Source organism: Scylla paramamosain, chromosome 25 (genome assembly GCF_035594125.1).
Source record: "Scylla paramamosain isolate STU-SP2022 chromosome 25, ASM3559412v1, whole genome shotgun sequence".
Taxonomy (NCBI): Eukaryota; Metazoa; Arthropoda; class Malacostraca; order Decapoda; family Portunidae; genus Scylla; species Scylla paramamosain.
In genome coordinates, this window is record NC_087175.1 from 1,323,624 (window position 1) to 1,330,000 (window position 6,377).

The 6,377-nt window shown below is 43.4% G+C and overlaps 2 long non-coding RNA genes across 2 annotated transcripts in view; one reads left to right on the forward strand and one right to left on the reverse strand.

Moving 5' to 3' along the window:
* Positions 1-64: 64 nt before the first annotated feature.
* On the forward strand, positions 65-2,595 carry LOC135113064 (uncharacterized). Its single transcript, XR_010274703.1, has 4 exons — positions 65-298; positions 817-970; positions 1,297-1,419; positions 1,907-2,595. It is a non-coding gene; the product is annotated as an uncharacterized LOC135113064 (long non-coding RNA).
* Positions 2,596-3,087: 492 nt separating this feature from the next.
* LOC135113063 (uncharacterized) overlaps positions 3,088-6,377 on the reverse strand; it is a 5,443-nt gene continuing 2,153 nt past the window's right edge. Inside the window, exons 3-4 of the long non-coding RNA XR_010274702.1 lie at positions 5,901-6,014; positions 3,088-3,461 (exon numbers count right to left, since the gene is read on the reverse strand). This is a non-coding gene — a long non-coding RNA (uncharacterized LOC135113063). The remainder of the gene's footprint in view (positions 3,462-5,900; positions 6,015-6,377) is intronic.

Here is a 6,377-nt window from a genome sequence, read left to right on the forward strand (position 1 = left end):
TCTCTCTCTCTCTCTCTCTCTCTCTCTCTCTCTCTCTCTGTGTGTGTGTGTGTGTGTGTGTGTGTGTGTGTCGTAACAGGAAGTCGTCATTTCGTTGTTTCGTTAGTGTGTAAACTGAACAAAGTATTTTTTTCCCTTTTTTTCCCTTTCTTTCCTTCTTTTTTATTTTCTTTCTCCTTTCCTTCTCTCTAGATCACCACCACCACCACCACTAGTCAGTCACCACCACCACCACCGCCATGCAAACGCCACTGAAGCACCACCACCTCCTTCACCTCCTCGTTCTCACGCAGCTCAGGTAACACCACCTCACCTGGGCTTCACTGGCACAGGTGAGGGTAATGGTAGTACTAAGACTGTTCTAATGTTAAAGGAGGAGAGTACTGGAGCAGGTGAAGCAGAATTAAAGGTATAACATAGAAAATAAAAGGAAGCTACAGGAAGCCATCAGCCCTACACGCGGCAGTCCCTATGTGAAATTATTAGCAGGGTTTTCAAGATTGTTTCCCCTTGCTATTAATGTAGAAATCTTGTTAATCTGTCACTAGAACCATAAAAACACCCTTAAAAACCCATATAACTTCAAAACGGCTATTTTCAAAGGCCACAGAGACGATTAGCAGGTTCTCAAGATTGTTCCCCTGCTAGTAATGTAAAAATCTTGTTAATCTGTCACTAGAACCGTAAAAACACCCTTGAAAACCCGTGCCACTTCAACTACAATGCTTTGGAAGTGGAAGTGAGGCGTAGAAGTGTTTCATGGGTGCCTGCTTACAGATCTATCACTGGCTTCCCTTCAGTACTCCTCCCCCACAGGCCCGGCTTGACGCAGAAGGAGGGGAAGGGGCTGTGTGTGTGCGTCATGGGAGTGGACCTGAAGATAGGCCTGGCGGACGTGATACGCGTGCCTCACTGGTTCTCCATCAACTGTACCGACGCTGATTTGTGTGTGGAAGAGTGTCAGGCTGAGGTGATGCTAAGTCCTTGTTGAATTATCGCTAGAATCATGAAAAACAGTATGTATTGCGCTAGAACCTGTTGAATTATCGCTAGAATCGTGGAAACTGTATATATTATCGCTAGAATCGTGAAAACTGTTGAATTAACGCATAAATCACGGAAAAAACGATAGATAATGCATTAGAACCTGTTGAATTACCATTAGCTTCATGAAAACACTCTTAAACTCCTGCAGCTTATACTAGAACTTGTTAAACTATTACGGGGTATCATGAAAGCACAATTAAACCCTCTCAGCTTCCTTCTAACCTTACCTCTCCCTCCCTACCATTCCAGTGGGTCTTAACAATGGGCAACGCAGACCTCAACGAGATGTACCGCTATCACATCACCTTTGGCCAGTTTATGTGCAATATTATAGAAGTCTACCACAGCATTACCACCATTCCCGCTACAAAGGTGAGGGACGTGGGTTGCTGGTGGTGGTGGTGGTGGTGGTGGTGGTGGTGGTGAGCTGAAGGAGGAATACAAAGGAAGTCCAAATAGTGACAGACTCTGAGGTTCTTACTAGCTTGGTTGGGAGAGAGAGAGTGGTGTAAAAAAAGGAAATAAAAAAGAAATAAAGGATAGTGTAGATAAGGTGGAGGAGGAGGAAGAGGAGGAAGAGGAGGAAGATGACAATGATTCTTCTTCTTCTTTTTTTTCTTCTTCCTTTTCTTGTTTTCTTGTTTTTCTTCTTTTGTTCTTTTTCTTTTTCTTTTTCTTTCTTTCTTTCCTTCTTCTTATTCTTATTCTTCTTCTTCTTAGCAGTAGTAGCATTAGTAGTATTAAGAGTAGTATTAGCAGTCATTAGTAACAGCAACATGAAAAACCACCACCACCACCACCACCGCCAACAACAACAACAACACACTAACCACCACCACCACCACCACCACTCCCACAGGTGCTGCAGTACGTGGACCTGTGCGGCACTGCTCATGTGAACCGCAACCACACCACACACCTGGACCTGTGCTGCGAGTTGGGCGCTTATGTCCCCTGCCCTGAGTTGCCCTCCTACATCACTCTCCCTACTCATCCCCACACTACTACTACACTACTACTACTACTACTACTACTACGCCTACTATTACTACTACCACTACAACTACGCCTACTACTCCTACTACTACTACTACTACCACTACTCCTACTAATGCTACTACTACTGCTACTACTACTGCTACTATTAATCCTCGTTTTCTTCCTCATTTCCGTTGATGCTGCAATAGTATCTACTACTACTACTACTACTGCTACTACTACTACTACTACTACTGACGTTACTGTAGTGTGTATGCTTTGTATGTTTTCTTGCCTTTTTTGTGTGTGTGAGAGAGAGAGAGAGAGAGAGAGAGAGAGAGAGAGAGAGAGAGAGAGAGAGAGAGAGAGAGAGAGAGAGAGAGAGAGAGAGGTATCAGTCACTAAATAAAATAAAAAAGTCGAAGGAATTATTACCCAGAATTGTGTGTGTGTGTGTGTGTGTGTGTGTGTGTGTGTGTGTGTGTGTGTGTGTGTGTGTGTGTGTGAACGTGACAAAGCAGCCAAACAAAATCCATGTATAGTCTGCGTAATGTGTGTATGTGTGTGTGTGTGTGTGTGTACTGTAACATACACACACACACACACACACACTCTCCACTCTCTCTCTCTCTCTCTCTTACATTATTATTGCAATATCTGTTGCCCTTGGCCAGTGTCCTTCCTACATAAAGAAAAAAAAAATTCTAAAGAGGAATAGAATTGTCTGCCTTAAAATAAAGATCATGTACAATAGAAAACGATTTTTTAGAGGGACACTGTGTTAAAATGGTGCTATATAAATTTTTTTTTGTTATGGACGTATATAAAGTAGCAACAACAACAGCAGCAGCAGCAACAACAACAACAACAACAACAACAACAACAACAACAGCAACAACAGCAACAACGGTGATAACAATAATGCTAAAAGAGGAAGGAGAAAAGAAAATAAAAGAAAAGACATCACACTATGAAAGCAAACGAAAGCAGAAACAGGAAAATAAAAAAAAAACAAAAAAACAAAAAAGAAAAGCTTGAGGATGAAAGAAAACGTGAAAAGAATGTAATTTTTTTTCCTTTATTCCTTTCTTTTCTCTTCCCTTTGCTTATTACCTCCTTTCTTTAGATCTCTCTCTCTCTCTCTCTCTCTCTCTCTCTCTCTCTCTCTCTCTCTCTCTCTCTCTCTACATAGATAAGGAGCGAGGAGCGTCATGGGAGGAGGTAGGCACAAACACATCGACGGAGGCGGCGGCGGCAGCGGCGGAGGGGCGGGGGAGGACGAGAGCTGGGGAGGAGAGACGCCTGCCCCGTCCCACCCTGCCTGCCCCGCCGCCCCTGCAGGAGGAGAAGGCCCCCGCGACGCAGCACAGGGGCTCAGGGACGCTGGCCTCCGTGTATTGCCAAGGCCCGCCACACACACTCAGGTAGAGATGCACCTAGAGAGAGAGAGAGAGAGAGAGAGAGAGAGAGAGAGAGAGAGAGAGAGAGAGAGAGAGAGAGAGAGAGAGCAGTCCCTGTATGATGTATGCTTGTCTGCTTCCACCTGTCCATACATTAATAACCAGGGTGTAACACGAGTCTCTGCGGGTCACGTTAGAGGTGAAAGGTCAGGTCATTCAAAGTGGAAAATGTTCTGTGTACCTGCGTGTTCTGAGGTGTGATTCAGCCGTGGTGTGACATTCAAGGGTGGCCTGGCGACACACATAACGGTCACGCAATTACACTGCACACCTCGACTTGTGCTGCGAGGGGGCGCGTATGTCCCCTGTCCGCAGCTGCCCTCCTGTAGCACTCTCCCCACGCATCCCTCTACCACCTACTACTACTACTACCACTACCACTACTGGAGAAGCACCACGTCCACGCACTCCACAGTACTCTGAGTCATGGCATACAATCTGAACGCATTCATTGTCATTGCCTCAGAGGGAAACTGTGTGTGACGGACTAGCAATCAGCTGATGCCCTGCTGGCCTCGCTCCTTCCCCCTCGCGGGCCGGGGAGGCAGTGCATGCTGGCACGCAGCCTGTTCTTCTGTTTGTCGTTCATTACATCATTACTGTCAATGTGTAATACTTATCGATAAACCAGATGTCTGTTGTTGTCACTCATCTCGTCATGGGATGCTGTAAATCTCCATAACTTGTGGAAATCATGACTATAATTCATTAACGGACATTCAGGTGTACACATCCCGCAATGGAAACCCGCCAGGCCCGACCGTTGTGTGTGTCGCCAGGCCACGCTTGAATGCCACATCACGGCTGAACAGCGTCCCAACATGCATGTGTGTATAGACATTTTCCACGTAGATTAACCTCTGGCAATATTCGCAAACTCGTGTACACTCTGCATGCACGGAGACGAAAAAAAGATAGTAAATAAAATATGCAGAATAAAGCAACGAAGGAAAGGGAAAGTCATAAAGAAAACACGCAGAGGAAAGAAGAAAAAAATAATAGAAAATAAAAAAAAAGAGAAAATGAGAGAAAACAAAAGAAGGAACAACTTAACACATCAACAATTTACTAATTTATCTATTTACTTATTTTCCTTCCCACGTTTGAATTAAAAGACACAGCAACACAGTAGGGAAGATTCAAAGAGCATCAGGATGGCAACGGAGCTAAGCCTTCCATTATATAACTCTTCAATGCAAGTCACTACTATTTGAGGGATGAGTAATTTCTCTTCGCTTAGTCATCTTTTCCAGTCCCGTACCAAGAAACACTCTGCTGTCTCATCACTAATGTTTTTAAGGGCCACAGAGAAGATTAGCCTAGTATTTCTCCTGTTAATCTGTCACTAGACCGTAAAAACACCCTTGAAAACTCGTATATCTTCACTATGGCTATTTTCAAAGACCACAGAGATGACAAACTGGGTTCTCAAGACTGTTTCTGCTCTTAATAATGTAGAAATCTTGTTAATCTGTCACTAGAACCGTAAAAACACCCTTAAAAACCCGTCTAACTTCACTATGGCTATTTTCAAAGGCTACGGAGATGATAACCGGGTTCTCAAGACTGTTTCTCCTGTTAATAATGTAGAAATCTTGTTAATCTGTCACTAAAAGAAAAAAAAACACCCTTAAAAACTCGTATATCTTCACTATCGCTATTTTCAAAGGCTATAGAGATGACAAACCGGGTTCTTAAGACTGTTTCTCCTGTTAATAATGTAGAAATCTTGTTAATCTGTCATTAGAAAAAAAAAACATCCTTAAAAACTCGTATATCTTCACTATCGCTATTTTCAAAGGCTATAGAGATGACAAACCGGGTTCTTAAGACTGTATCTCCTGTTAATAATGTAGAAATCTTGTTAATCTGTCATTAGAACCGTAAAAACACCCTTAAAAACTCGTGTAATATCAAATAGAGGCTTTGAAAATTAGTGGAAATGCTGCGCAGAAGTGTTTCAGACTGGTATCGTACAAATCGTTGTCTAGTCATCCTTGTGTGCTCTCTGCCCTGCCCCGGGAGAGCCGTATGGAAGGAGAAAGAAAGAAAGTCAATAACGAAGGAAGGAAGGAAGGATGGAAGGAAGGGAGGGAGGAAGGGAAGAAGACAGGGAGGGATAAAGGAAGAAAGAGTATTTATAAGCCTAAAGAATTTCAAACTACAGGTCGTGGCTCTAATCAAACTACTACTTCTACTACTACTACTACTACTACTACTTATGAGAGCCCCCCAAATGCCAAAATGCAGGTCCTTCCTTTCAAATATATGTGAAACTACTACTACTACTACTACTACTACTACTACTATGTGCTTGAAAATAGTGCTATCTCAAAAATATGATGTCAAACTACCACCACCACCACCACCACTACTACTACTACTACTACTACTACTACCATCACCGTTTCTCACCTGGTGGGGCGGCAGGTGAGGGCGGCCCTGAGCAGCCAGGAGGCCACACAGCAGCTGGCCCACCGGTACACCTTCAGGCAACAGCTGAGCCATGTCCCCCCGCCACGCCGCGAACTGTAGAGAGAGAGAGAGAGAGAGAGAGAGAGGAGGGGGGGTTGAGATGTAGGATCTGTCTGTCTGTTTGTATGTCTGTCTGTATTTATGCTTGTTTGTCTGTCTGTCTATGTATGTATGTATGTATGTATGTCGATTTTTTTTGGGGGGGGTGGTTAATGATTGTAGATAAATGAACTGTGTCTGTTTGTCTGTCTGTCTGTCTGTCTGTCTGTCACTCACACGATTATTGTGGAAAAAAAAAATAGGGAAGGCACAAAGAAAGAAAAATAAAGATGCAGAAGTAAAGAGAAGGATGAAGGACGAAAGATAAGAATTGTGATGACGAGAAAAAAAAAGTAGGAAAAGAATAACAATTAGAGA